This window comes from Bactrocera dorsalis, chromosome 3 (genome assembly GCF_023373825.1).
Source record: "Bactrocera dorsalis isolate Fly_Bdor chromosome 3, ASM2337382v1, whole genome shotgun sequence".
NCBI classification, from domain to species: domain Eukaryota; kingdom Metazoa; phylum Arthropoda; class Insecta; order Diptera; family Tephritidae; genus Bactrocera; species Bactrocera dorsalis.
Window position 1 is genome coordinate 55,988,234 of NC_064305.1, and position 23,810 is coordinate 56,012,043.

Sequence of the window (23,810 nt, forward strand, 5' to 3'; positions counted from 1 at the left end):
AACCTCAGCCGCAACTATCGCAACCAGCGCATAGCTATTCTCAGCGATAGTCAGGCGGCTCTAAAGGCGATCTCATCATTCGAGACCAAATCGCTTTTAGTTGAGGAATGCACAGAAAGGCTAAACCGCCTGTCCTTGTGCAACCGGGTGCACCTAATTTGGGTACCAGGGCACAAGGGAGTAGAAGGAAATGAGAAGGCCGACGAGTTGGCACGCAAGGCGGCAGCGTCTAAGATGTTGGGACCAGAGCCGCACATAGCGGTAGGACCCCACACTCTTAAGGAGCTGCTTCGCATGGAGGAGAGAGAGGTGAGGGAGCAACACTGGCGACAGGCAGCAGGTATGCGTCACGCCAAGCTGCTACTAGGTGGATACAGCCTCTCCAGGTTCAAAGAGCTAATGAACCTCCCCCGTGAGAAATTCCGCCTCCTCGTCGCAGTCTACACGGGACACTGCAAGCTCAGGAAGCACCTGTCCAACATGGGCATGGTCTCCTGTGCTAACTGCCGGTTCTGCGACTTGGAGCAGGAAACACCAGCACACTTAATCCAGGATTGCACAGCAATCTGTGGAAAAAGGCTCAAGGCCCTGGATTCAATCTATATCAGCAGGGATCACATAACCTCACTGGCGCCCGGCAAAATACTGGAACTATTCAGGCTGCTGGGTCTCTGGGAGGTCATGTGATATAGGAGAGGGCACAATAGACCCTAGGTCGCGGTGCATAACCTCAATTAACTATTCATTCATTCATTCATCACTCCAATCGCAAGCATTTAATATTTAAATTCAATGACGAGTTTATGTCCTAAAGGAAATTAATTTTTAAACGAGTGAAAGAAGTAGAAGCAGAAGAAGGACAATTCCTAAATCCAGTTTATCAAACTAAAAAGGAAACCAACCTGAGAAAGTAGACACTTTTTTCCAAACTTTCGTCTTTCCATTTTAGCCCAAGTTCTTATCGGATCGCCCTCGTGTAGGCAGACATATATAAACTAATACATAACACATTTTGCTAAATAATTGCTGTAGACATTTTGAAAATTTCGAATGCAGTTGGTAATTCATTGTAGTGAAAGATGTTTTTGCTGTTGTTTTACATACGAGATGCTTCACGCTGAGCACATTTCAATTGTTTATAATTATTAAAAGTTTTAAGTGAGCTGAATTTTGAAATTTAGTAGATTCGCGTAGCAACAGGGGACTCCCGGTGTGAAGCGAGTGTATGAATAAACCACATTGCACACGCCCACACATATTTAACGCTCCCAAATCGGCAATTTGTTATAGTTTAGCAAATCGTGAGAGGTGAGTATATTTTAATTAATTAAAAGTTAGCTCTCGAAGTTCACTTGATTATTAGCAGAAACGCAAATTGCTAAAGCAGTTCATGAAGCCAAGCAAGCAGTCAGCAGCACATTAGAAACAGAACAGATGGCGATTAACATATGTATATACAAATATACTGTATACTTATTTTATAGTGTTAAATTCGCACTTTGAATGTCAAATTTGTGAGTTCTGTTCTCAGTTCTTGTTTTGTTCCTGTTTCTCAATTTGTGTACTTATCATAAAGTGTGAAGAAACATAATCTTTGACTACACTGAAGCTTTAGTACCCTTCACAGGTGTATTTTCAATAGCGTAAAAGGGTATAAAAAGATATATATTCTGATTTTGATCCGTCGATTGGATTGGCAGCATATAGTCTAAATTGTCTAATATGAACAATCTTTTCGGAGCTTATAGTGATGTCTTAGATAATAACCTTAGAGATATAGGAACGTGTGCAAAACTTCAGATCGATAGCTCAAAAACTGAGGGACTAGCACACCAATATACAAACGGACAAACAGACGAACTTGACTAAATCGACTGAGCTCGTCACTCTAACAATTAATATTTATACTTTATAAAGCCTCCGACGCTTCCTTTTGAGTGGTGAAAAATGTGTGGCAAAATGAATATACCCATTCAGGGTATAATTAATATGAAAGCGTAATCTCTCGCAGTTAAACGAACAAAATAATAAATTTAGTAATATATATTTATATATGTATATCCCACCTCAATTCAACGTTCACAGAATTCCGTCATTATAATGCGCTGTAGATCAATTTTAAAGTCCACGGTCTACCATTTTCTTTGCAGAATTCGTTTTTTTATTCAACATAGTTAAAGTGTGATATACCGATTACGATATAGCAACCCTCCAACTTTTTGACTATGTAGTACGACTTTTATTTTCGAAATAGGCTTCCGTTTTGGCGACCACGTCTTCATTCGACGAAAGTTACTTCCCATCGAGCACTCCTTTGAGATCTGAGAATAGTAAATAGTGGCAAATTGAAGCCGAATTCGTGATTTTTGCAATCGTTTTCACAGACTTGCTTTACCTTGGTGAAAACGCACTTTCTTGTTCAGTCTACTTGGATGACCGTCGATTGGGCTTCCGACTGAAATGATGGAGCCATATTTCATCCACTATCACATATCGACGCAAAAACTGGGATTGAAGATGGAACATTTGCAAACACTACTCCAAATCATCAACTCGCCGTTGTTTGTAAAATCAAAAGTGACCTCGCTCGGCACTTCCTTTGCACATAGCTTTCTCATACCCAAATATTCGTGAATGATATGATGTAGATTCAGATACCTTTAGGGTGCCAGTTATCCTGAACAACTTCATTTCACGATCGTCCAAAATTATTTTGTGAACATCGTGATTTTCGTCAGTAAAAAAACTTTTTGGCATACACTACGTTCTTTGATACTAAATACAATATATCACATCTGAACTTAGCAAACAAGTCCCTGATGGTTAGTATTCCTGATCGGTGTCTGGAAACTCGTTATGAAGCCAAGTTTTTGCTTCAACTTTTTTAACCTTTTTCTATTTTTCCCTAAAAAAAAGTTGCTTCACTCAAAATGATATAATTAATAAATTAATAATCCTACAACTGTTAAAATTATAAACGCGCCTTTTCAAGGTTAGGCTTTACCAAAAATCACATGTATTTAATTATAATAGCGCCATCTATATATCAGGCCGCGGACAATTTGTGACAGTAAAAAGACGCATCTGTGGCTTTGCGTTTTACTAGGTGTAATGAATCTAATACTGTGGGCAAAATAATTAAAATTTTGTTCATAAATGTAAAACTCTTGATTTATTCCTCGTCGTTCCCTCAAGGTAATCCCCATGGCCCCAATACACTTGTGCCAAAATTTTTTCCAATTCTCGAATCAGTTGTGAAATGCAATTTCCGGAATAACCTTCAATGTACGTAGCGATTTACGTTTAATATCTTCTTAAAAGGGGGTTGCCGGAGTGGTCGTTTGACTTTGCTGAATTGCCAAAAGTGCTTTTGACGTCAACGTATCCTCGATCCTTTTTTGATAATTTATACCAATCAAAAACACTTGCTCGCGACAAACAATTACTTATCACTGAAATCCTTTTCCATCTCTCTGAACGTTTCGGCACCAAAAATTCGAAACTTTTCACAAAATTTAATGGAACTATTTTGCTGAATAATTTCACTCATCGTAAAAATCACCGAAGACATTTAATGGCTCGCTATAGGGTTTAAGTTTTATCTAGCAGACTTAAAAATCAGTTTGTTCTGCCACTTCTGAGACGGTGTTAAAATCGGATAATCACTACGCCTACATCTCATAAAAAGTTATGATCAAAACTACTAAAACTATATATAATATAATATAATTTTTAAAAAATAAATGTCCGAATGATTAAAAAAGGTTTAGTACTTCTCCGAGCTCCTCCTTTGATACTTCTTTCGATATCGTAAATGTATTAGTTATTTTTGTAAATTTGCATGGAGATATCGCTCATTTGCTGCAAGACCGGCATAAGTCAAAAAAATTAATTTTCCAGAAAACGCGTTTAAAGTTTTCAACTGACTACAACCTTACACGGTGACTCCAACCTTACACCTCTTCTCAAGCGGAGCATATAAGAGGTATTCATATGAATTTTTCACTCAACATGAAGTATGATATAACGAACAATTCTGCAGCATTAACTCAAAAATCACGTTTTTTGATTTATGCCGGTCTTGCAGCAAATGAGCGATATGTTCTCAAGCATGCTTTAGTTTAATGCCAGAAATAAATGATATCAATTTAGACTTTCTTCTAGCTGCAAATTGTGGGGCAGCACACGAGCTTAGCCGTTTGTTACTTACATATACTCCTATATCTTCGACCCAAAATTGCTGGAGTGCAAGTCCCTTAACTTTTGCTCAATTACTAAACATTTATTTGATTACACAGTATCCAATATAGTACTCGTAATACATCATATAATTATCTCTTGTTTTTGTTGTACAACGGAATCCAATAACACAAGCAAGCTTAGAGGTTAACCGAAATGTCGCATTGCTTGCGGTGTTAGCGGCAATGTGCCAACAGCCGACAACTATTCGATTGCAGCAATAGAATACTTGCATTAAGCGTAGCATAGCTATGACACGTGCGGCTGATGTTGTAGCAACAGCAAAAGCAACAACGACCAGCTATTCGTATAGCCTAAGGTGCCATCAATAAACGCCGCAGCGCTTTATTCCAGCAACTGGACTGCGGTTTACGTGCAGCTAGTATGGACACCGCGTGGCCACATTCGTGTGAGGATGTGTCTACGTGTCAGGCACCGCAAAGCGACGGCCAACGACCAACAGCTGCTGCAGATTATGCCGATGCTGCGCTTTTGAGGTCGCAGTTTGTAGCTGCTTACGACAGTAAGCTCTGACAGTTGCATTTTTACCAGCTACCAGCTACCAGCAGGGCAAGGAGGCGGTGGCGTAGCGTTCGTTTGCCAAGTTACGTGCTGTCACCAAATATGTGTGCAACTGCAACCGAAAGCTGCAGAAATTTCAGTAGCCGCGATAGCGACAAGAGCTATTTAAGCAGTACGTGCTTCAATTGGCGCGAATCGCTGGGTGAACTGGCTGGGCCGCTGTAAGGAGAGTAAGCCATCGCGCTGACAGTGTGCCTCAATACGCTTTAGGACTCTTGATGAGGATGGAACTGGCGCTGCCAGAACGAAGATGATTTAAATGAAGTGCATGTAGAAGGGAATGTGGTATATAGTACCATAAAGCGAATACTTCCAAAGTTAAATAGATGGTGTAACCTACTTTGTGACATAAGAATTTTGTACCAAGAAGTCAATTTTTTAAACATGATCGAAAAATCATGCAAATCATCCAGTTGACATTACTTAATGCAATGAGATGAATGTGATTTTTATTTGGATTTTGAATATATTTTATTGGGGATCCTCACACAACTTTAAGAGCCTCAGATACATTTTCCGGTGATGCTTTAGTGAAACAATCTTTTAATGTCTTTTTCGGGGAAAAATATGTGAAAATATCAAAAATGTTGTACTTTTGTTTGAAAAGTTGGAAAAGTAGCGTTGTTGGGCAATACTCTTCTTAAGAATCATAGCTGGTACGACATCATGATGACTAGCTCTTCATTGATACACATTTGGACACAAAATTAATTAAACTAAAGAATAAATATACATATGGTTTCAACGATACATGCCACTTACTGCAAGCCAAGTATACTTTGATTAATAGTTTGCAATATGTTCTTATCACTCGAAAAGACGACCTTAACTACAAGAATATACGTCAGTATTAACAGTTTCACAGAAATTTTGATGTGGCAACACATTAAGTTTTTCCACTTGCTACGTTTTCGTCTCTCGTTCATAACCGTTAATGATTGTTTATGCCACCGAATTGCAATTTCTCTACAAGATGCTCACTTTACTGACAGTAAGTAAGTATTCGTCAAAAATCTATCAAATACATAGTTGCTCTTAAATAGAGATGGATGGCTTTAAACAAGTCGCAAAAATTCGACTCTCCACATATATTTTTTTCCACGATGTGTGTGATATGCTGTGCAAAAGTGCAGCGACGTTGCACGAGAAGATAAGTCACATAAATGAGAGCCTTGTATAAAAATGTTTAAAAAACGTGACTGGAAAATTGTGCTCCTCGACAATCAGCGTTTCTACTGTGGCCGGATGCGGAAGTGTAAGCAATTTGAGATCTGCACGGGCAGAAGAGAATTCATCATCATTCTAAATTAACTTAATTTCTAGTTTTATTGTTGATAAAAAGAACCAAAAAAACAGGATCCTTTTTCTAAATTCTCTGTAATACCACGCGAGATATATGAAAACACCCCAGCTCTGAAAGTTAAGCTTGCGTTTATCATACAACTTCATCCAATCTCAAAGCAGTATTATTTGTATATATTAATTGAGAAAATAGAGAATTGCAACAGACTCTTCAAAGATGTGAAGCCAATATTTTGGTCGTACTGTTAATAAATATTTGTCGATTCCGAATGAACTTTTAATCGATCAATAAATAAAATTAAATAGATCAATGAAACTCGGCACTGAATTTCTTACCCATGCATCATGTCTTCCGGCTTTTCTAATTTAGCACCAGCAAGTGCTTCTTGTTCCAGGACCTTAAGGGAATCGCAGTTGGTCTGGTCTCGAAGAAGTTGGAAGAACTTGTATGTGTATTTCTAATTAAAATTCACCGAAAGCCAGGGTGATTTATTTTAGTTTCGATGCTCATATTCTCGAGTTCATGCTGTGGAATACTAAGCATGACATCGTCGAATGTAAGAAATACTCGAAACATAATGATGATGAAATCGGTGTCTATGTATAAATAATATAATATATTAAAGGCTCTATATTTCATTCATATTTCTATATCTCTTTCAAAAATAGTTTTGAATAATTAATACTTAATGCCTTTGCAGTTTCATTGGGGGCGTTCCTAAACCCAGCGCACAACCCTGGGGAAGGAGGATTCGCCTTCTTACTTTAACTCGCCTTCAAACGGATGTTTTCTGGGTAACCAAGGAGAATACTTGGTCTAAGACCGGAAGTCATGAGCTGTTTAGGCCATATGTAAAAAAATCGTTTCTGGGCACTGCCAAGTGACAAATTAACTTAATTTCTAGTAATTTTTTGCGTGAACTTCCTCAGATTACTTCACCATGCGCCAAATCTTGGAAAATACTTGTGAAAAGAGGATCAACAAACATCACCTGTTAATTTCAAAGCCGCTTTTGAGAGCACAAAATGGATATGTCCGAATTTGGTATCTCCGAAAAATTAATACGTCTATGTTAGCATGGTGCAGAAGTTTTGAAGTTATGGAGAGCACCGTATTTGACTTTCATTGGACTTTTCACGCGACTTGAGACGATCTGGTCACTCGTCTATCATGACACATACTCAATGCATAGGGAAATTGCCCACTGGATGTGCAAAGCCTCGCTCCAACTACTCAACAGCTGGGTGTCGAGTTTAGTAAGACATAAAATAGACCAAAGGTCGCGGTGTATTCCTCGTTTATCAATGAAGCCATACCCGATAATATGAACCCAAACTTATAATCTAACAGTTTGTAGCTATATACCATACATATGTATATGGTAAGAATTGGTGTAAAAAAATTTGGTCATAGTTGTGATGCGATTACTTTATTCTACTTTTCATTTTTACAGATGCAGGATATTCTTGCTGCAAAACTTACCTTTAATCTGCTGAAGCTGCGCTTAATGCTCCCAGAGTATGTAAGTACCCAATTAAGTGACATTACTAACACATTGCTCAGCCGTAAAGCCTCGGTTGTCAGCCTACCGGAAATTCAAAACCACAAACGGTCAAATAATCCTCAACCATAATGACTCGCTGACTCACTGTTTGACTCGGCCAGCCTGAGCTACCATTCCCACGTCAAGCATGGTGGCAACACCGACATAAAAGAATTCATTCTCTCATCGCCTCATACACCGGTCGCTCATTGGCGCGGCATTCAGGTGCTGGCAATCGTAGCCGGAAATTGCGCTGATGGCGTCGGTATTAGCACGGTTACGCCATCGACGACGGCCTGAGCAGCAGCACTTGCCATATCGCACCACATACTAAACGTGCTTAACACAACTACATCGGTTTCGTTGATGAAATGCCGCATGCCACATGCCGCATTTCGCATGCAGCAACCACGCGTACATGGAAATCACCTCTCGAGTTTGCTTAGTTGGCCAGTTGGTGCGGCGTGTTAAGGTGCAAGGAAATGCAACCTTAACAATACGGAAATGTGGTTAACTATTGGCTGCTTTGGTGGTTGACTGGCAGAGGACGACAGCTTACCGCAACGGAGTGACGTTGAACTGATTTGTATACACATATATACTAGGTGTTTGTGTGTCTGTTTGTGAATTGGTGTGATTTCTGGCTAGGCGAAAGCCATCAGTTAACAATCGGTGCACATATTGATGTGAGGGTGCCGTTATGCCAGTTGCCGACTGCAAAGGAAATTGTTGATTTTCACATCAAAGCTACTTCACGGTTCTGCTGCATGAAGGAGGTGCGAAATTTCCTTTAATTAGATTGCTTGCTATTTCCGCCATATTTAGAGAATTTCGTTTATGTCTCATGTTTTCTTTATATTTACTTGTACCCATTTTTCGTAAAGTTAACTTTCCTGTTTGTAAAAAGGTCTCTGGGATCATCATGATTTTAAAATTCTCACAACTCCATGTTGAAGAACCAGAACTGTTCCTGTGTTCTGAGAACAGATTGTGGAAAATCGACTAAAGCTGACGCGACGTGAAGTTTAATGACATTTAGTGTCTGGATTATATATATATATATATCGAGAAATATCAAGGTAAACTACTATAGTCAAGCCCTCATAATACCCTCTTTTGGATTTTCGACTTTTCACCTGACTTTTAACTCTAAATATGCGATATTTCACTGAATAAAAGTGGCGTTTCCTAAGTCACAACGATTCACTTAGGCGCAGCATAATGATAAATTCCAATATACTACTGAGATCAAATTGAAAGGTAAATTCTTAATTCATACTTCGCGTGTTCGGTAAATGTTTTTTCTGTAAGTTGGTAGTATTGTTAGTGGCATCTATACTAAATTTCACGTCAAAATATTCATTATTTGAGATACGCGTCGTTTTGAGAGGCTTTAAACGTGAATTCTTCAATTTTTACTATGTCTGAAGTTATTGAACAAAGAAATGCGATAATGCACCATCCCATACTACATGGGTTATTATTCTTATCGCCACATTTTCAACTAATATCGTGCAGCAACAACCGCATTCGCATTCACATGACCACTCCGAGGACACCATTTCTACTCACTTGAGATTTAAAAGCAGAATCGAAGAAGGCTCTGATGGCCATCCCGTCGGAGGATTTCTCCAAGTGCAATGATGACTGAAAAATTCGTTGCCATAAGTGTATTGCAGCGGGAGAGGATTACTTTGAAGAAGAGAAAATGGAAAAATTCACCTTGGAAACATTGATCTAAGGGCCTTTCTCCTGGGTTACGGAATGCTGTGAGGTACCTGCTGAGGTTGTAACCACCCTAGGCTTGGTGCATCCCTCGGAATTGTTGCCAATTCCTCTCCGTGCCTACTTCTTCATCCTTGCGGAGCAGTTCCTTTTTGGTGTGAGGGCCAACCGCAATGAAGGGTTCAGGTCCTATCATGTTGGTAGATGGTTCGGAGCGGGCGAGCTTATCAGCCAGTTCATTCCAGGCTATACCTAAGTGTACCCAGATAAATTGCAGGTGGGTACGTTCTGATAGACTGATATCGCTTTATGTGCCGCTTGGCTACACATTCCCTGCAATAGTTGCGTTGGAGGTTTATCTCTACGAACCTTACATCCAGTAAAGCCCTTTCTTTGATGCTCGAAAACTTCCCAAAGGTATGAAGAGTTTGGTGCGTGGTGCTGCGACTCCTGCACTTATTCCTTCCGACGATTTCGAACCGTCGGTGTACCCCTTGATTGTAATATCTCTAAGCAGTAGCTCTAGAGTAGAATCATTCCATTCAGCGCTACTGCTAAGAGTAAGGTTGGTTTAATAGTCCTCCCAGTTCTCCGTACATTTAACCTTATTGAAGAGCCCTTGTACCTTTTTTCCAAGGCCTGAGAGTTCACTTGACAATCAACGACAATTGTGCCTATTAGTGAGGGACAGCTTTAGTGGAACTATATATTTTCTAGTCCTGAAGCTGTAGCTCTTCTATCAGACTGACCTTTCTACTCACATCGATCTCCAGCGAAATCTTCGTGCTATCCCAGTTCGTGTTCCTAGCAATACATATTCTAAGAGAGACTTACCTCGTTTATTGCAGTCCGCACTGTCCCATTCCGAGTAATGGACGTTCGCATCACAACTGCATGAATCGCTTGCAATAGTCCACAGCCTCTGGGGGTCTTATATATTTCTGGACTAGGCAACACTAAGTGTTGCCAGGTGCAATCTGACATTTCCATTGGAAAGTTTGACATTTTTTAGCATAACATCACTCAGAACGTTTTGTCATTTAATCGTGAATTGTTTTATTTACAGGGAATTAAAAAATTCATCTCGGCCAAAAAATGGAATTAACTCGTGAACATTTTCGTGCGATCATTTTTCACAACTTTCGACGTGGATTATCGCGACAAGAGTGCATCGATTAACTAAAATCTTTGTATGGCTATGAAGCACCATCCTCTAGCACTGTGAAAAACTGGTACAACGAATTCAATCGTGGCCGACGCTCGCTCAAAGACGAATTCCGTGAAGGTCGTCCAAAAACAGCCGTTGTGCCAGAAAACATCGATGGCGTACGTGAACTGAACTTCAGATAGAGGCATGCCTATGTATTTCTCCCACCAGCATACATTCGATATTGCATGAACACCTCGCCGTAAAAAAGGTTTGTCCTCGTTGGATCCCGCACAATTTGACAATCGCTCAAAAAAAGGATCGTGTGGATTGGTGTAAAGAAATGCTGAAAAAACACGATCGCGGTGCTTCAAAAGACGTTTATAAGATCATCACAGGTGACGAATCATGGATCTATGCGTATGAGCCCGAAACAAAACAGCAATCGACCGTGTGGGTCTTCCAAGACTTCCAACATTTTCGTTGATAAATATGCCTATTTTCATTATTAGGCCAGAAATATATATAGCAGCCCTCGTAGGATACTGCTAGGACGAAGTCCGTTCCTTCGTTGTCCTAGGCTTGCACAATAACCAGGTCTTGTGTCAGGAACTCTGAAATGCAAAAGAAAGCAATATTGTTCCCTACTACTATACAAGTTCCAGGTCTCTCGCTAGAGAGTTCCTAGATTACATTATTGACATCCGTCTTGAGGCTCCAGTTCTCCCCTTCGTAGGCATGTGCATCATGCCTCCTCTAAAATTAACCCAATGGGAGGACGCTGCGTACCCAGACTATCTTAGTACCTCTTTCTTGAGGGGATCCTGGAGCACAGTAAACTCCCCCGACATAGTTGAGAGGCAGCACAGCCATTGGGATGCCTTTAAGAGTATTCGCATATCTGTCCCGTATCTCCTCTACCCAGAGGGGATTTGGTGCGGAGTGTTCGCCTCTGACCACCTATACGTAGTTGCCGCTCAGCCTTTTAGAGCTAGGAGGTTCCTGTGATTTGCCCGCTTTGCCGTTTCGCGTTTGTGTGGTCAAATTCACTCTAAATAAAGTGCTTTAGTATTTGGTAAATTCTAAAACGTTTACAACCCTATGGCACAGTAAAAAAATAATTGAAATTATCAATGGCATCAAGTCCATACACAAGAAAACAAATTTCGCTGATTCATTTTAGATTATTTTACAGAACTTTATTTCACAATTAAAACTGAAAAACTTATCGACTAACTAATTTCAAACACAAATTTTACTGTCACTCGCAGCCGAACAGAACTGAGAAGGCGTAAATTTATAAAATCGTTTTAAATTGATTAACTCCAAACTTATCACGAACAAAGGAGCTGTTATTTCCGAAGTTGCGCTTAAAAAAGGGCAGGAACAATTCCCTTCCAAAGTGACAATAATAAATTGTAAAATTCATTTTGCTGCCACTCCATGACAATAAATTCAAAATCGCTGACGGTTGCGCTTTTTCTTAGCGGGCGAAAATTTTTGGCATATTTTGAAACTTACACGGACACGCCTAATTAGCCATTAGTACTTATCAAAAAACTGCGAACAGAGCTGAGTAGCAGCAACGGTGCGCGAATGCAAAAACGGCAAACTTGTGGAAAATGTGCAAAGAGAAAGAGGCAAGGGTATCTATAGAAGTGAGCAGTTTAGCCAGAGTTCGTTTTTAAGCACACAAATAAACACACACACGGGGCTATCGGTTTGGAAAAATTGTAATGACCTGGTAGAGCAGCCGAGAGAGAGTGACTATAATAACTGCGGCTTGGACGAAATTGCCCATTAACAGTTAAGCGGAAAAGACGCAGTCGACTGCATATCCTTTTGCTCTTCAGCTGCGTGCAAAGTCAAGAGGAAGCGACAAAAAGCCGTCACAAGTTTTGTGGTTTAATTTCGTGTTTTTCATTCAAAAGTCCGTTGTACTTGAGGGCAAGGCAAGCAAACTTTTTTAACGGCTTCGCTGTCTAACTGCTACAACTTGTTCAACATTAGGACGTTTTTCATAATATTTTATGTACTTAAAATAACTTTTCGGCTCTTATTTTTCGCACAAAATTGGTATTAATACTTCCTTACACTTTATAATCAGCGTGTCACTGTGAAGTCACTTCATAAAATTTGTACGAAAATAAAGAAAATTTAATGATTATTTTTATTCTCTTGCAGAGTATAATGAATAGTTTCATTCATCTAAGGGGTTTTTGTAGCTACTGGAACTAATTGATTATTATTATAACTAATATAAAAGGTTTTCCTTTGATTATTTAAAAATTATGTCGGGGCCCCATTCTTAAACAATCAGGCCGTCTGTCTATTGGTATGTACATTAAGGTGGGCCAAAAATTAGTTTATATTTTATTTTTCGTAGTTACCATGAAAATCTCATTCAACATGACTAAAAACAAGTCCTGGTAAAATCTGAGCTCTTTATATTAATATTAAGAGGTGCCTCATCGACATTTTCGATTTCCCATATAAATTACATGGAAAAAAAATCATTTTTTTTTGTGGTGGTTATTGTGCGGAGATTTTAATGTGCACGCGATGGCGGCCAGTAGGGATGGTAAACTCGATTCCGATACTACTCGAGAATCGAGTTTTATCGTTAAATAATCGATTTTTAAAAATCGATTTTCAGTAGTCGTAGTGGATTAAGAACCGGTTCTTGACATTCGAAAAAGATAACCCCTGTAAAAAACTACTAAAAGTGCGATAAATCAATAGCCAAAAGAGCCAGAGTCATCAGCTTTTTAAAGCCATATTCAAAATTGGCCAATGGGCCTGACACTGCCCCTTTTATAGGTAAAATCATCTCGGGACCTACTCTATCGATTTCAACGCAATTCGGGACATGACATTATTTTAACATTCCTATGTAACATTGGGAAAATGGGACATTGCCAAATCGGACTACAGCCGTGTTTACTTTCCGAATGTCACAATTTTATATTCTATTTGATTTTTCGAATCAAGATACAATTGTAACTCTGTGTATCAAATATGGATTGGAATGGGTCAATACTTCCCTCAGATAAAGATTTTCGAACTTCCGGGTGACTTTGTACCGCATATATTGGCCATCCTAGGAGTTACCTCAATAAAAATGAGAAGCGTGTTTTTCTCTTAGCTGTGTGCCTTAGCCCAAAATGGATAAACTTTGGCGAAAACTTGACCTAACCCCCACATATATAACAATAGGGATTTCAAACAAGGAGCGGAGCTTAGGAGCGTTTCATTCGTCTGTAGCCTTTTAAGTGCATTTAGTATTGTGAACAAACTGATAAAATCGGGTCAATGCTATATCCAATACGAGGTATGACAATTAAGTTATGAGACTGATTCCATAAAACCCGCATATTTGAAAATTATTCTACAGCTCTGCTATCCCCTTCAAAGTAGTCCCCTTGGGCAGCTACACAGCGATTCCAGCGCGTTTTCCATGCTTCGTAACATTTCTGAAACGCTTCGACTGGGATGTCCGCGAGTACCCTCGTCACGGCCGCCTGGATGTCCGTAATCGACTCAAAATGGGTTCCTTTGACCACCGATTTTGTTCTAGGAAACAAAAAAAGTCACAGGATGACATATCGGGCGAATAAGGCGGCTGTTGCAACACGGCGATCCCTTTAGAGGCCAAATACTGGGGCACGATGAGGGCGGTGTGGCACGGCGCGTTGTCGTGATGAAGGATCCAGTTACGACCGATGTCTGAGCGCAACCTGTTGACTCGTTTTCGCAATCTTTCGAGTGCTTGGCAATAGTAGACTTGATTCACAGTTTTCCCCGGTGGAACGAATTCTTTGTGGACGATTCCACGGCTATCAAAAAAGGCAATAATCATCGTTTTCACCTTCGACTTGCTCAACCGAGCTTTTTTCGGGCGGGGGCTCGCTGAGACAACCATTGTGAGCTTTGGCGTTTGGTTTCCGGGTCGTATTGAAAAAACCAGCTCTCATCGCCTGTAATAACTAGATCAAGCAGCGTGGGATCGTTTTCCACTTGTTCCAAACAGTCTTCTGCGACGATCATTACATTCCATTCCATTTTCGGGACGAGCACTACAAACACACGTCTACTCAATTTGACGCAACAGGCGAACTAAACAAGCTAGAGCGATGGTACATATATCAATGGAAAGGGAGGGATGCCAGAAAAAGAGAAAGGGAATTTCAAGATCACAGGTTTACCACAAACGCAGCAATAAAATCAGTTTTACTTAATTGTCAAACCTCGTAAGTATACCGAATATAAGAACTTCAAACTATCATTTAAATTAACCGAACGTATAATATTGGACATATTTTGGTTCAGTGACAAAAATACGTGAAATTGGACTAGGAATTAGCCAAATGCCCTAATAGTATTAGATATAATTATTTTGGTTACTTTAACAAACCTTATGACGGTCCATGTATGAGTTATAGAAATATAAAACTGCTTGGACTCCAAGCCTCAAGTGGACGTTTTGCACCTTAAGGTATTTCCCCGACTTTGCTTCTGGCAAGTTGCAAGGGTATGAATTGTTCGTTTATAGACGAACATAGCCCTCCCTTACTTGATTTTCGTTATCTTTAATTTTGAAATTCAGAAAATTTATTCAACTTTGCATGGAGCATGAACATGGAGTATTTCGTTTTTATACCTCGAACAGGGTATATTAAATTTGTCGCGAAGTTTGTAACACCCAGAAGGAAGTGTCTGAGACATATATACATATGTATATAAATGATCAGTATGTTGAGCTGAGTCGATTTAGCCATGTCTGTCTGTCTGTCTGTCTGTCCGTCTTTCTGTCTGTATATATGCGACTAGTCCCTCAGTTTTTAAGATAAAATTTTGTAAACGTCATTTTCTCTTCAAGAAGCTGCTCATTTGTCAGAACTGCCGATATCGGACCACTATAACATATAACTGCCATACAAACTAAACGATCGCAATCAAGCTCTTGTATGGAAAACTTTCACAATTGACAATGTATCTTCACAAAAGTTGGCACATGTTGTTCTCTGAGATAATAATTTAATATACGAAGAAATTGTTCAGATCGGTTCACTATAGCATATAGCTGCCATACAAACCGAACGATCAGAATCAAGGGCTTGTATGGAAAACTTTCGCATTTGACATGGTAGCTCCACGACATTTGACATGGAATACTGCTTAAGGAAATAATATAATCTCCGACAAAATTGTTCAAATCGGATTACTATAGCACACAGCTTCCATGCAAACTAAGCACATAGTTACTAAAAGAAATGCACCTGTGAAGGGTGTATTAGTTTCGGTGCAGCCGAAGTTAACGTTTTTTCTTGTTTTTATACAAAAATATTTCCACGCCTTTTACACTATTCTACCATTAGAGTAAATACTGGGTTTTCGTGTTCATTTTTTTTTTGTTTTTGCGCTGCTTGTGGCAGCAATTTTCACACATGCATGCGTACGAATCACATAAATAAAAGTTTTTAGCCACCTCCTCTGCGGTTCATACGTAGTTCATGTTTATGTAGGTGAAGTGTATTCATGTGCCGCACACCATTCAAATCAAAATTCTTCCATTGCTATGGCAGACTTTCATGTTCGTTCTCATATCCTGCCGCATAAAATGACTAAAAAACGTGGGAAGTCCTAAATTCCATTTGTATGCAAGTGCAAATGCGAGCACCAACAAACTCAAAAGGCCAAATACTTTTAAATGCCAATGTTATGGTGGTAATGGTGATAGAAGTTTGTTGAAGCGTTATAGTAGAATTAGTAGTTGTAGTGGTGGCAATGATAGTAGCATTGTATATAAAAACAAAAGAGTCACACGGAAAATATTTCACATATGAATTTACGCCCAAAATTTAAAGCAGTGACTTGAATCTGTTCAACCACGTCCCATTGGTGATTTTAACAGGTGCACTATTGCCTGAAATCAAATTCACCGATTTTAACAGAAAAAATCAAAACGTAAGATTTCTCAAGAGGGCAAACTAAGTAAAGAAACCTTAGCAGGAACATTTAACGGAATCATATCACTAACATACTAATTGCTGAAGATTCTGGAGTATCCTTCAAGTATTTCTAGGATTTTTAAGACGAGTTTTGCTTTGAGTAGCATTTTGAGTTGGCAGTATGTTGCGACTGTGATTGAAAATTTTTGAATTCACATTCTGAATCAGGACACCTCAAATACAGACCTCTTAGCACATTAGTCGCAAATTTTTCCTTCAGATTTGTTTAGTAGTTTGTAGTTTGCCATTATGTTTTTAACATGACGTCTGGCAAGTGACTGCTGAGAGAGGGTAAAATAAATTCCAGTCCCAATTTTCGTCCACAAGATGGTCCGTAAGTCTGATACAACGCGACGACTATTGACTTTTAAAGCGACAATCATCTCGAACTTATCTACGTAGAACAGCCACTTCATATAACTCCACAAATAGTTATCCAGGGGTCCAGGGGTTTTAAATCGCACTATCTTTGAGGTCACGTCAGAGACCCACGACGCGAGATAATGCATTCATCAAATTCACTCTTTCGTTGGCAGTGTTGTATGCAGCGCCATTATATGGGAATAAAAGGTTGTCCTCATTAACATCTTTCAACTCAGGCACAAAGACGTCATTAACCATGGCTCTATAATGACTGTAATATTATGGTCGGCTTTTGAAGGAATATTGACCAATGATTCCTTTGCCCATACCAAGGAGTCACTTTTTGAGGATGTAAAGGCGCCTCAACAATGACTTGTTGATTATCATCACTCCAAGTGCGACAATTTTGTTTAATAATGCACTCCTTCATTTAAAAGTGAGGTCTTTAGCTGAACAATATTTTCTGGTGGTCATCTAGTTTTAGGTCCACTCACCGAATATGTGCCACGTTTGATGATTGTTCGGATTTACTTCGTGGATGGTTTGTATGAATGAATTAAACTGCTCCAATTGTTACGCACGATGGCCGATGTACTCATTCGAGGCTCTACTCTACTTCCCAGCAGTGCTTCAGTGGTCACTGTACGGTCTCAGAGGATGCATATACGTATTATCCACTTGAGTAAGCATGGTGCGAAGCCGATTCATGGAAGTAAAGTAGAGCCTTGGAGTTTGTTGCAAGATTATGCGCCATCTCATCGGTCGACACTTATGACCGATTATTTGACCAGAAATCACATTTTAACCATTAACCACTCCCCTTATTCACCTGATATGCTCCGTGCGACTTCTTCCTTTTCAAAAAAAATTAATTTGCCAATGAAATTGCTTCGAGAGAATATCCCTAAGATCCTCTACCGACTGCACTACTAGTTTTTTGGGAATCGTTGTAAGGACTTTCTATTATGTCTTCTGAAACCTTCGAGTAGTCGATTTTGTTAAAATCATTTGACAGGCCGGTTGTTATGGGAGTAATATGTACAGGGTGGATTATGGATTAAGTTAAGAATTATCCATGTTTTTATGATATAGGTATTATATTGAAAGTTTTGTTGATGGTTAGATTACTACAAATGCGAACAATATATCTGTGGACTTTTGGAAAACCCGCTTAAGTCGAGATAAGTAAATTTCCCAATTTCTTTATCATAAAAGCACATTTTCATAACGGTCATTTCTGTCTTATTGGCGTACTGATAGCGTGATTGGCGACGGAGATATGAATTTTTAAAAAGCATCTTAAGTCGATATTTTTTCCTAGTGCATTTGCGAAAACAACTTAAGTCAGATAAGATAGAACAAGAAAAAACATTCTAAATAAACCTCTAACTATCGTTTAGAAAACCATCTTAAGTCAACTTGATGTGACGCTTTTTTTATTTTGCTTTTGGAAAAAGAACTTAACTCGGTGTAAGTGCTTTTTCCTCGGGCAGAACTTGAAATAATACCAATATAAAAGGAGTTCAGTTCATTTTTATTATTTTATGATCAACTCTCGCCGTGTTAACACGTCTTATGTCCTGCTAAGAGCATTTTCTGAAATTTTCCGAACAGAAAGGCTAAGTCTGCGGGTATTTTAATTGAACTTAGGTGTTTTTTATTAAATGCAAATATAACTAAAAGTTTGCCAGATAAGTTGTTTTTACAATGAAAAGGGGACATTGCAAATATGACAAGAAAATTGCCAAAAAAAGACACTGAGATATTGAAATCCAATTCAACAGAGATAACCTCTGACAGTTTAGTGGCAGATCAGCAAACGCGAGTTACGGACTGTGATTTAACCCCACTTTCATTTGAAGTTAGCACATCACGTGTTCGTTCTGAGTCGCAACAACGCAAGGTTTCTGATGAATTTACAAATCAAAGCGAGTCTGAAGAAGACGTCTTTCATGAAACGGATTTTTTAGACTCAGATTTTGTACCTTCAAGTGAAAATTCTGAGCTGAATGCCACCACTGAAAGCATGCAAATTATGGCAAATGTATTAGAAGCGAACATCAATAATTTTGTCTCACCTGGTTTGAATGAGGCCTACTCTACTCCTAATAAATCACCAAAACAAACTAAAAAGCCAGGTAGAAATTTAAACAAGGAATACAAAAAGTCTAGAAAAAACTGCAGTGATTACACAAATATACAAGTTCTGGGGGAATGTAGAATGAAATGCAAAGAAAAAATTAACTTCGAAGAACAAATTATCCTCTTTAAAAGTTATTGGAATAGGGACTATAACTCACGTCGGCAAATACTATCAAGCCTAATTGACGTTCAGCACAAAAAAACTGCCACCTTAGATAACCCGAACAAAAGAGAGTACGTTTTTATTTACCATTTCGAAACTAATTCCGAAAACACAAAAGTTTGCAAGAAATGTTTCCTTCAATTGTATGGCCAAACAGAACAGAGAATCAAAACTATTTGTATGTACAAAACACAACCGGAATACGGCGGAGTCCCTCCTAATGACCGCCGGGGATGGAGTGCTCCAAGCAACAAGCTTACGGTTGAGAAGCATTACAGTCGGCGTCATACTACCAAGATCTATTTTCAACGAGGACTTAATCAGGCATCACTCTATAGATTGTATAAAGAAAATATTTCTAATCCGGTGTCAGAATCAAAATTTCAGGAAATATTTAAAACTTTAGACATTAAATTTAAAAAACCCCAGCTTGATTTATGTACCCAATGCGAAACATTGAAAGAAAAATTTAAAAACACTGAGAATATGGAGGAAAAAGCTGAGATTACTTTACAATTAAAAAAACACCATGATGCTGCTGATTTCGCATATGACTGTAAGAAAAGGGACAAAGATCTCTCCCGTCAAGATAAGTCTGTGAAAATGTTTTCTTTCGACCTGCAGCAGTGTCTGCCAACGCCTTATTTGAAAGCTTCAATGTTTTTTTATAAACGTCCCTTGTGGACCTTCAACCTAACTATTCATGATGGTGCCACCAACAAGGCCAACTGCTACATTTAGCATGAAGCTATTGCGAAGCCCGGAGCTAATGACATTGCATTTATAAGTGCCTCGCAAGCTTATCTAATGACGTAAAGCATGTAATTTTATACATGTGCTATGTTTGCAAAGGTGTTGGAAGATCATCCCACAATTGAAACAATTGATCACAAGTTTCTGGTTGTTGGTCATACCCATCTAGAATGTGATACAGTTCACGCACAGATAGAAAAGAAAAAGAAATACACTTCTGTTTCTATTCAACGTCCCCATGACTGGTCAAATTTAAATGCTGCTACAAACAAAAAGTAGATTACTCAGGAGATGAAGCAAGAAGAATTCCACAATTTTAATGCATTGATGAAAGACAAATATACCTGGAGAAACAATAACACCGAAGGTTAGTATTTTACTTATAAGTAATAGTATTAATATTAGTATTTTGCTTATTTCTTATTTAAACATTATTATTTCTTACAATTTTTTAGGTGAAGTTTGTAAGGTGGTTTCGGTATGTGAAAAACGAGCCTGGACTGATACACTACAAATATTCTCTTGGCTTGGACGATCCATTTAAGGAATTAAACATAAAAGCACAGCGTAAAAGAGATCAAAACTATGAGCTTGCAAAATCTTATTTGGGTCCTCTCCCTACTTCTGCAAACAAAAAACGCAATTTGCCAGATATGTTGCCGTTGCTCAACCCAGAGCTGCACAGTTTTTACCGAAATCTTAAAGTTGAAGGAGAATCCGTAGTTGAAATAGATTCAGATTTGGATGAAATTGAAGAAAATCTCTAAAAGTTTAATTAATGAAATTCAAAAATATATATTTTTTTGTGTTCATATATGCATCTGTATTGAAGTGCCTATTTATTTTATCGTATTACTGATGTTAATTTTCTTTTATTGTTTAAAAATTCTTTTGTTAAATGCAAATTATTTTAAATCTTTACTTATGAGTTTTCTATTGGAAATTACATAAAGAACTTGCATATTTTGTCTTTTATAAATAAAAATGTATTTTAGATTATCCACTTAAGGCTGGTTTGTGTCATTAAAATGTTTGAAAAAGGAACTTAAGTCGTAATAGGTTAAACATTTTGTGAAATTTTTCGTCTCAGGTGATTTTTGTAAATGCTCTTGCCTGACATAAGCGGATATTTTTTTCTAAAATCAGTTTGGAAGAAGCTCTTATTTCCTTTAAGCTTGATTTAAAATAGAACTGATACGGTTAGTCGAAGATAGTTAACTGGAAAATCATAAGAAATCATGTCCTATTTCTTTTTAATATGTATTAAAAAAAGGTTTGTTAACAGTTAAATGTGTTTTTGGTTTTTAGACTTGAGTGGGTTTTCAAAATGTCCACAGATATGCTACCGTTGAAATAATTCGAAATTAGGTCTCTAAACTTTATACTAAATTTTACTAACCGTAGAACTATGTATCTCTGTTTATTCACCAAGCATTGTACATAATCTCTTGAAGTTCTTCTTTATTGGCAGACACCTCCTACGCAGTTATTGCCGAGTTAACAACAGCGCGTCAGTCATTCTTCTCTTCCGCTACTTGGCGCTAACTGGAGATTCCAAATAGAGGACATGACCTAGCCAGCGTATTCGCTGAATTATGTTAATGTTGTCGTATTTCTCGTCGAAAAACCTTTCTCTCGAATCCTCGTAACTTCGACTCAACCGATATTGTCATCGTCCATGTCATTCCACCATACGAGTATTTCAGAATGGGGATAATGAGTGACTTGTAGATTTTGCTCTTTGTTCGTTGAGAGAGAACCTTACTGCTCAGTTGCCAGTTTCAAGATGGACAAAAGTATCTACAACCTCGAAGTTATGACTGTCCATGGTGACGTAGGAGCCAAGTCGAAAATGCAACGATTTTTTTGATGACTGGACATATTTCGCCCTGCCCTCGTTCACTAACAGACCCATTAGTTTCGTTTTCTTATCCAGTTTGGAAAAAGCAGACATAACGGCGCAGATGTTGAGGTCAATAATATCAATATCTTCGGCGTACGCCAGCAGCTGTACACTCTTATTGAAGATTGTACCTTTTCTATTTAGCTCTACAGCACGTATTATTTTTCCAGCAAAAGATTGAAGAAGAACGGTTTGGAGTGGTCCTCCACTATCCTGACGGAGCTTTTTGTTTGGGACTCCGTCAATTGCAATAAACTTGTTTAAATAAAATTTGAGTCGAATTTGGATCTAATAGAAGATTTAGAATGTGCAGAAGTAAATAGCTAATTTTCCATTTTTTTTTTTTTTGTAGGCTACTTAAAGGACAGCACTCGTAACTACATGTGCATATATATATATACATACATATGTATGTAAGTATGGACACTTTTGAGCAGAGTTAACAGCAACGGTGTACAACTGTTTTTATTTTTCGTTCGTTGGTGTGCTTCTTCGTTGCTCGCGTCCTGTTTCATTGGACTTTAGTCAGCAATTCTCTTTGGGAAATTAAAAGCTACTTGTCTGAAAGTTTTCCAACAATTCTAATATTTTTTAAGAAATCTTTGCTTTTCTCTTTCGTGCTGCATCAACAACATTTTTTCTTGCACACACATACATACGTACTTGAGAAGCTCATTGCGAAAAAATCAGACGACCAGTATAAAAGAAACAACAAATAATCGTGTACATGTATGAAGACATGTTTGTGCTGCGATGTTGAAAATTTCCAACTGCATGGCAACACAGCAGACTGACTGTATGCTTACTTCCCCATGCACACGTATGTTTATGTAGGTGTATGTGAGCAGCTCAGTACTTGCAACTCCCCAGAAAGCTTTCCTCGTATAATGTTGCCGCATCAGTCAGTCCCGTTATATGTGTCCCGCTGTTCATACGCCGCTGACAACATAAGAAAGTTGGCCATTTGGCTGATGGGGTTTCGCGCACGCTCAGCACAGGCCACTCAATGGCCGTCATCATATTAGCTAAAGCAATAGTAACAACAACAACAATAAAAAGAAACAAGAAAAACAACAACTGCCAGCCAGGGGACAACATTAGCCGATACAAAACAGCGTTTGTAGAATTTCTTCATCCGTTGAATGTGTGTGTGTTTGCTAACATCTGTTCCGTCTGGGTGTCCATTTAAGGCAATCATTGGGGATCACATTTTTATTCTGTGACTATGTCCATTGCATATTTGCAGTCACACAACACAATACACACACACATTCACACACATGCTTATTTATATGCTTGTATGCTTGCATGTGGTGCAGTAACTGATTGTAATTGCATTTTTGTGGCATTACACAAAACAAGATTTCATTGGAAATAGAAATAAAATTGCATTGGCAATAAATCTTTGGTGGACAGAAAGCGAATAAAAATAGCAGAGAATCCAAGTTGAAGCAAAACTAAAGTGGTGCAGGGAATGTCCTTTGTTGGGGGTTGGTTTGTGGGCGACGTGATAGCGATGGCAGATTTTCTTTTAAAAGGATAAATTAATTACAAAATTTCTAATGTAATTTAAGAAGTACAAGCAACTAGCAGAAGTTGATTTCAGACAGGCGATCATGCTAACTTTGCCTCAGGGAGAAGCAGTTGATTATTGACCTGACTCAATATGTAGAGAGATTAATGACAGATAAGTACGGCAATCCCCGTGGTGCAGTAGATCTGTTGCGACAAAACAAAAAATAATTTTCGAACAGCGAGCACTTCATGATAATTGATGGAAAATCTCCGGTATACTTTCGATAAGAAAAAGGCTTTCATGTAACTCACTAGTTCGCATTCGTCTAACAGACTCTGGGAGGACTCAGGGTCAGAGACGGGACTACAATCTTAAAAATAATAAGTAAGGAAGTTTGGGTAAAACTTCCAAGAATCGAAG